This window comes from Coregonus lavaretus (assembly GCF_964263955.1).
Source record: "Coregonus lavaretus genome assembly, chromosome: 15".
NCBI classification, from domain to species: Eukaryota; Metazoa; Chordata; class Actinopteri; order Salmoniformes; family Salmonidae; genus Coregonus; species Coregonus lavaretus.
The window spans coordinates 7,006,094-7,015,526 of NC_140002.1; positions in this window are offsets into that span (position 1 = coordinate 7,006,094).

A 9,433-nucleotide genomic window follows, 5' to 3' on the forward strand; every position below is an offset into this window, starting at 1 on the left:
GGGACTTGGCAACAGACTGATCAATTGATGTAATTAAGAATTGCACATTGGAGTTTTTTGTGCATGAGTTGGTTTGATTAGAGTTGAGTTGGAAATCCAGCACTGACATTATTCTGTAAAATTAAGATAATTGGGTGATTATTAAGCAATTGGTTTGTGGGTGCTGTAGTGTTGCTAGATTAGAGGTCTTTCTTTTTTGGATTGCTCTGAAGTTGACTACTTTCCTTTACTTTTCCTGATCGGATGTGGTAAGATTGCCACTAATCAATGATTTGGTGTAAAAAATAAATAAATAAAAATAAATAAATATATTGATTGATTAATTAATTAAAAATAATAATAAGAAAAAATAAATAAAAAATAAAAGGGAAACAAGCTACATAGTCTAAAATAATAAAATAATTCACAATAAAGGAATATAGAAGAGTTGTTACAATGGGGAAAAAGGACATCAAAACTATGAAAGTAATTACTCCTGTTGATGTAGTAGAAAATAGTAATCCTCTATTTAATAGTATTGCAAGGTTATCTGGAAAATTGAATAAACGTTGGCCTGACATTGAACAACCATGGCCAGTGGAAGGGACTCTTAACCCTGACGTCATCAACATAATGAAAGTGCTTCTGTCAATTTATAAGGCAGATCAAAAGAAGGGGGAAAAAAGGGTACAACATAAAGAAAAGAGACAAAGAGAGCTGGGTGTTCTTAAGCTGTTTGAAAATGAAGGACAAAAACTGATGAAAGATAACAACGATAAAAGAAACAGAGGTATAGAGAAAATGGTAAAAGAGGTGAAGGTGACAGAAAAACTAATGGCAGAAGTCAATACACCTTTCTCACATACGGATTCAGCAAAAAGACCCCCACCTTACGAGAAAGAAGTAGAGTTTAAGGACGTCTATCCTCAGCTTCCAATGATCATTCAGGAGGGTGATTATTGCATCAGAGATGAAGATGAATGAATAATAGAGAGAGGACAAGCAGAAACTACCATAAAGATTAATCCAACCTCCAAAAGTAAGAAGAAAATGAGATGTCTGGAAACTAAGGGTGGAGTGAGGTTCAAGAGGATGGAACTTGAAGAAGATGATGATGATGATCAGAGTGATTCAGAAGAGATCATGGGTGGATATGACCCTGTGATCAGACGGAGGTTGGCCAGAGCGGAAAGAAGGGGTGATGGATGTTTGAAGGAGAAGAATACAAGATATTCGAGTTCTGATGAAAGTGAAGATGAAGACAGCGATAAAGATTTGGAGATTAAAGGTGCTTCATATTCAAGAGGATTTTATCCTACAATGATTAGCACAGAAGAAATAGAAAGAGATATAGACCGATGCGTATCATGCCTGGATAAGGCGAATAATTTAGAAGAAGTAAGAGAACTGGAAGAACAACTCAAGAAGCTGAAGATACAGAAGAAAAAACTGCTGAGAAAAGGATCCCAAGAATTGGAGAAGAAGTATACATTGAGGCCAAGGAAAGAGAGCACAAGTAAGAAGATGATGCCAGTGATAATTCGAGGACAGAACCTAGAGTATAAGCCTTTGCAGAATACCGATATGTCAGATATATTTGAGAAGCTGCCTACTCTTCAAGATGGAGCATATCCTTGGATTTCAAAATTGGAAGAAATTACTGTTGGAACACAGTCTGCCATAGGAGACATTAAGAGACTTTTGGCTAATCTCCTTGGGATTCCAGATATGGAAGACATTTTCAGAGAGCTGGACTTAATAGATATGTGGGGACTGCGGTGAATGACCCTAAATTGTTGGCTGCAAGTAGAAATCGGCTGTGGAGAGCACTGAAAGATACGTTTCCAACAAATGTGCATCCTGACAACATTCTGATTGACCCACTAGGACAACAAGAAAATCAGAGAGCCTATGTGTCAAGAGTTCATCAAGTGTGGAGAAATATTACCGGAAATGATCCAGATGTGAGTCAAATTGAGCAGTCAATTTTGAGAGCTAAACTGCAGATGGGACTGCCCTCACCAGTAAGGAGCAAACTGGCAGAGGTGGTTGGACTTGGAAGCATGACAAAGGGTGTCTATACAGATCATAGAGCCCATCAAGTGGATCTGTACAGGCAAAAGGAACACAACCAGAAAGAACAGGACCAAGAAACTCTCAGAAAACTCAATCAAATACAACTGGTGGAGAATAAGAAGGAGAAGAAACAAGCTTTGGGTATGCAGAATCAGTGTGCACCAAATCAACAATCACTGCCACAGCTTCAACCGGACCAGTTCCAACTGCAATTGTACCAGCCACCAATAGCGGTACCAGTTGTTTCATATCCACAGCCAGTCTCTGGACAGACACAGAATTGGAGAGGAAGAGGACGAGAAGACTTTGGTCACTTTGCCCGTGAGTGTAATGGGCCAGGAGGAATCATGGGAATTTCAGAGGAAGATACAGGGGCCAGTCAAGATCATCTGGAGGACCGGTGAACCCTTATAGGGGTGCCCAGAAGATCCGAAAGGGGGGTGTCAGCTGGTAACATCAGGACCGGAAAAAGATCCTACAATTGAGGTGAAAATAAACAACCGACCATTGGAAGTGATGGCGGATAGCGGAGCTGCTTTTACCTGTGTTCGGCCTGAAGATGCTACACATCTCCCTATGTCCAATCAACTAATTAGGACAATCGGATTTGAGGGAGTGAAACAGCTGATTCCTCTTACGGAACCAATTGAGCTCTGCTATAAAAATCAGAAAATTACAATATCCATACTGGTATCAGAACATACACCTATTGCATTGTTGGGAAGAGATGCATTGTGTAAGTTGAACTGTACAATAAAATGTACACCAAACGGCTGTCTGGTAGAAGTGCCAAAGGAAAAGGTTTACCAATTGTTGATGATGACAGAGATGGATTCTTCTACAGTATTCTGGATTGGAAATCTCAGTGAATATTTTTTGAAGCAGGCTAAGATATGGGATACATTTATTGTGGCAAATATGCCAGATGCGAGGCTTCCGGAATATCCATTTCATTGTACGCTCAAGTATTTCAAGAATGCTGCCCAATCGAACTCAGAGGAATGGTTGAGTCATCAACCAAAGAATGTTCAACTCAGCTCATGTTGCATAATTTTAGGACCACAAGGAGCAGCTATGAAGATAAACACAGATGATTATCTGGATAAAGAATTGGAGATTGAGAAGAGTTGCCACGTGTGACCTTGTTGGTTTATGAAGGTTATGAGCAGAAGCAAATAGGAGAAATGATGACAGAAGCAGAGAAAGTTTTCGTACCGATGAAAGAGAATTTGGGGATTTGGAGGAGTGAAGATCAGCGATTTCTCAAAATAATGATTTCGGCTCAAGGACAAGGAGAGCCACAAGCTGTACGGATGACACATGAATCTATTTGCAGTGTGAAGATGGATTCAGACCCTATGAAAGAGGAGATGTTGCAACAAGTTCCAGAATGTTTGTGGTCTCAACACAGTACCGATATTGGACTTGTGAAATCAGCCCAACCGGTGAAAGTTGAACTTCGACCAGGAGCCAGACCTCCTTAGAAGAATCAGTATCCATTGAAAGATGAAGCAATCCAAGGGATTGAACCACAAATTGAAGGACTTTCGAAAGCAGGTGTTTTAAGGGCAAAAAAAATTATAAAAAATCCTCAGAGTAACAATCCTTTGTTGTCTTTGGAGAAACCATGAGGGGTTGATAGTAGCGCCTCTAGACCTATTAGGTCTGATGATTTAGGAAGCACATGGGTTAGCTAATGTTGCAAGGGGGGAGGTTAGGAGAAAGATCACAAAGGAGTATGGTTTTTGGGAACCATATTTGCTTGAACAGGTTGACTATGTCATAGGCAGGTGCACAATCTGTCTGAAAAATTATGTTCGCAGGGGTGTGACTGTTATTCTTGGTTACATTCCTACACCAAGAGGTGCATAGGATGTCCAACTAAGCTAAAAGATGCTCAGTCGGTTGCAAAGTTCTTGTGTAAAGAAGTCATAAGCAGGTGGGGACTACCCGATCGAATATCCTCAAATTAGTGGGAAAGGGTTTTGTGGATAAATCAGTAAAATTATTTTTGAAAAAATTGGGGAAAAGTCAGACTAAAAAAGTTATGAAAACTAGGGTTGAAGTAACTCTCGGACAGTCAGCTCAGCTGCAATGTAAGTGCAAGAGAGAGAACAGTGGTGAAGGGAAATTTAGAGTTCAGTGGGAAGATAGATATGGCAGGAGTTTAGATCTGTTAGGAGCAGTTGCATTGAGAAAGTATGCGTTGCTGAATGATAAGAGAAGAATGAAGATTGAGGGTGATTGTAGTCTCTATGTGTACAATTCCCAGCAGGAGGATCAAGGTGATTATATGTAGGGAAAATAGATGAATCAACAACAATGACATCAACACTTCAGCCTAATACAACAACAGTGAGAAGCAATTCAACTCTTTCAACATTGACAGTTATTAAAGCTATAAATGTATCACACAATGGAGACTCAGACAATCGCTCCAACACCAATTTTAGAAGAAAAGACTGTCATTAGGGTTAGGATGGGTGGTACAGCTCATCTTCCTTGTAGATGTGAGAGAAGGAGTGAGGATGGTGAAATTCCTCCCACGTGGAGAGATAATTATGGAGAAGAAGTGTTGTTATCAGGACCAGAAGTAGAAGCTGTTTCATCTAGTCAAAGGAAGTATACTTTGTACAATGATATGAAGGGGAAGAGGGTTATGAGTTATTGCTCACTTATTTTGCGTAATGTTTAGGGGAATGTCAGATTGTGATGATTATATGATGACTTTGGGTAAGCATGAACGTAATGTTAGTAATGAGAAATATAATGTAACTTTTTATGTTCCAGTTAGTAAGAAGAGCAGGACTTTGATGGTGAAAGATCAGCTTTTGCATGGTAATGTGACTATTGGGAATTTTAGAGGGGTTTGTGGTGATAAAGAATATATATATATATATTCTTACCCTATGGATGGACAGGATGTTGTTACATGTCGACGTTGAAGCTTCCATATGAGGTTTTTACCATTAAAAGAGGGGAAGCACCGGACACAGATGAATCTGATTCTAGGTTTGGAAATAGGGTGAAAAGGGACATGGCGAAATTTCATAGTCTGGAAGCCTACCATTGGAGGATAAGTCTAGGAGAGAAGTGGGGACTTGGACTTTTTCCATGGTATGGTGTAACATTTTTGGCAGATCACATTGATAATATTACCTATACTTTGCAGGGTTTGCAAATGAAATGATAAGAGGGTTTAACCTTCTGTCAAATACTCAAAGAAGTCACAGACTGAACCTGTTGAAACATGACATGGCTCTTGACTATATTTTAGCAAAACAAGGTGGATTATGTTTGGCTATGAACTTTTTAATAATAATAATAATAATGCAGGTGGGGGATGATTGTTATACTTTGATTCCCGATAGTTCTGATAATATCACTAGTGTTATAGATGCATTGAAGAATATAAGGGATGCGTTTGGTAGATCTGAAGGAGCTGGATGGTCAGCGAAGGCTTGGTTGCAAGATCAGTTAGGCCCAGTGGGAGCAGTGATAGTTCCGATTTTAGTAGCAGCTCTTATAGCGCTGTGTGTAATGTTTTGCTTTTGTACTTTGTTATTGACTTTTGCGAAGGCTATGATATTGAGATGGGTTGGAGTTGTGATGCCTGGAGAAAACACTCAGATGCCGTTGTTAACTGTTACTGATCTAGATGGAGATGAACAAGTGGGACTGGATGGAGTATTGATGGATAGATATCCATTTTGAATATCCAATCATTTTTCACATGTTTTTACATATTATTGTGATATTTAGTATTTTGTTATGAATCAAAGGGGGGAAATGGAATGTGATTCATTTTATATATCATTTTTATTTTATTGTTGATATTGATGTTTTAATTTGCATGTGTTGTTTTGCAAAATATACTGTTTGGTCTTTTCTTTTCTTCCAGAAGCATATGTGGGAATGTGTAGAGGGGATTCAAATACTCAAACATGGACAATATGAATGGACTGGAGGAAGTGGAACAAGGAAGGTGTGGAAATGTTCAGATTCCATCATCGACGTTTCATTGAAAGTCGACACTGCTGAGGAGATGCAGTGTAGTGGACATATTTGCATGTGTAATACATCATTTGTGTCATATTCTTTCTGTATTAATTTTTGAAGAATGATATTTTCTGTTGTTGGGTATATGTGGGGATCTCAGATGTTTTTGTTTATTTCGTGGATGCTTAGGGATATTGGGTCTAGGCAGGGACAGAGAGAATCCACAGGAGGGCCCGATGGGTCGACCAGCCTGAATGTGGAATTTTTTTTATTGTATTTTGTTTTCTGAGGCTTTCATGTGTATTCAATTGTATTGTATCATAGTTTAAAATGCATTGATAAAGATTTATGAATTGATCTGGAGTACTTAGGTGGTCGCCTGGGGCAGAGGGGCCATGAGAGAATTTTACTGTCTTGATTGATTGATCAAGATAGAAATGTATTTACACTCCATAGAAAAATGTGTTTACTCTCCATACATTTTGGTTTATTGTTAAAGTTACTCAATAAGAGAAATTGTTATTTGTCATAATCCTATTATTTTTGTTTTCGAGACTTAATTAGTCTCGAAGGGGGGAAATATGTAGTGTCTAAACAGTTTATGACTTTGCTGATGTTTGCAAATGTTGTGTTAGAGGAAGTCTGTTATGTGGCGTCCTGGGATTGGTTTATGGGAAAACACCCATATTATGTTACATAGGGCATAGGATATAAATACCATGGTTGAAACAAAGGACGGAGAGGAACAACATATTAGAGATTTGGTCAGTTGTTCTCCAGATGTCTGCAGGAGTCTGTAAACTGGCGCTGAAATCTTTGGTATAATAAACTATTATAATCAAGGACAGTGTCAGCGGATTTCTTGTCCTCACAGCATAATTAGCATCGTTATTTAGATACCACAGTAGCTAACTAGACTATCTTACCTGTATACATCATGCATGATGGACGCGTCTCCCTGTCACGGATGCCATCGTTGCCCTTAGTTTGAAGATATAATCCGGAGACAGGTATTTTCTCCATCTCTTTAGCTATCATACTGTAATTCCACTGATTTTCAAACTCGATCCTTCAGAAATTGGAGAGCAACAGTTATGCAGCTCCACTACACTATACTTTTTTTAAAAGCCACATTAGACAGGATTACCTACACATACTGACCAGCTCAAATAGACAGAAGCCTTCTATATGGCAGACCAATACAAACTCCTCTCTCGGCATGTCCAGCCCACTCATTATCTCAGCCAATCGTGGCTAGTGGGAAGGTTGCTGTCTTCTTTTGTGCCTTAACCAACTAGGCTCATAAGATGGCATACAAGTTTGTTATTAAGGTACATGAAAGTTCACAAGTTCCAGAAGGCATTTCTGCCAAAAAACTTTTGATTTTTAAAAAAAGGTTTACGTTCAAATGACTCTCCTGTGAAATAGTGACCCGCGACATACGCCTAGTTTCCTGAAACGAGTCACATAACACACTAATATGAGTGTCACAGATTTACGTTTACTGTGTTACGTCTAGTCTTTGAGGCCAGGCTGGATTTATTTGAGAGTGTGTATGGCTCCACTCATCAGTGCAGCATTGAGGTGAGCAGAGAAGCCATCACATAATCTTTCCTCCCCAGCCATACAGAGGTGGTCAGAGCAGCACGTAAAGGACTTGATGATGGGGAGCATCTACAGTTGATGTCGGAAGTTTACATACACTTAGGTACGAGTCATTAAAACTTGTTTTTCAACCATTCCACACATTTCTTGTTAACAAACTATAGTTTTGGCAAGTCGGTTAGGACATCTACTTTGTGCATGACACAAGTAATGTTTCCAACAATTGTTTACAGACAGCTTATTTCACTTATAATTCACTGTATCACAATTCCAGTTTGTCAGAAGTTTACATACACTATGTTGACTGTGCCTTTAAACAGCTTGGAAAATTCCAGAAAATTATGTCATGGCTTTAGAAGATTCTGCTAGGCTAATTGACATCATTTGAGTCAATTGGAGGTGTACCTGTGGATGTATTTCAATGCCTACCTTCAAACTCAGTGCCTCTTTGCTTGACATCATGGGAAAATCAAAAGAAATCAGCCAAGACCTCAGAAAAAAATTTGTAGACCTCCACAAGTCTGGTTCATTCTTGGGAGCAATTTCCAAACGCCTGAAGGTACCACGTTCATCTGTACAAACAATAGTACGCAAGTATAAACACCATTGGACTACGCAGCCGTCATACCGCTCAGGAAGAAGACGCGTTCTGTCTCCTAGAGATGAACGTACTTTGGTGCGAAAAGTGCAAATCAATCCCAGAACAACAGCAAAGGTCCTTGTGAAGATGCTGGAGGAAACAGGTACAAAAGTATGTATATCCACAGTAAAACGAGTCCTATATCGACATAACCTGAAAGGCCGCTCAGCAAGGAAGAAGCCACTCCTCCAAAACCACCATAAAAAAGCCAGACTACGGTTTACAACTGCACATGGGGACAAATATCGTACTTTTTGGAGAAATGTCCTCTGGTCTGATGAAATAAAAATAGAACTGTTTGGCCATAATGACCATCGTTATGTTTGGAGGAAAAAGGCGAAGCTTGCAAGCCGAAAAACACCATCCCAACCGTGAAGCACGGGGGTGGCAGCATCATGCTGTGGGTGTGCTTTGCTGCAGGAGGGACTGGTGCACTTCACAAAATAGATGGCATCATGAGGAAGGAAAATTATGTGGATATATTGAAGCAACATCTCAAGACATCACTCAGGAAGTTAAAGCTTGGTCGCAAATGGGTCTTCCAAATGGACAATGACCCCAAGCATACTTCCAAAGTTGTGGCAAAATGGCTTAAGGACAACAAAGTTAAGGTATTGGAGTGGCCATCACAAAGCCCTGACCTCAATCCTATAGAAAATGTGTGGGCAGAGCTGAAAAAGTGTGTGCGAGCAAGGAAGCCTACAAACCTGACTCAGTTACACCAGCTCTGTCAGGAGGAATGGGCCAAAATTCACCCAACTTATTGTGGGAAGCTTGTGGAAGGCTACCCGAAACGTTTGACCCAAGTTAAACAATTTAAAGGCAATGCTACCAAATACTAATTGAGTGTATGTAAAGTTCTGACCCACTGGGAATGTGATGAAAGAAATAAAAGATGAAATAAATCACTCTCTACTATTAATCTGACATTTCACATTCTTAAAATAAAGTGGTGATCCTAACTGACCTAAGACAGGGAATTTTTACTAGGATTAAATGTCAGGAATTGTGAAAAACTGAGTTTAAATGTATTTGGCTAAGGTGTATGTAAACTTCCGACTTCAACTGTATATCAATCCCCTAATGAGAAACATCACTCATTTAGGGAGTGCAGCTACGGCCCTAACTTCAGAA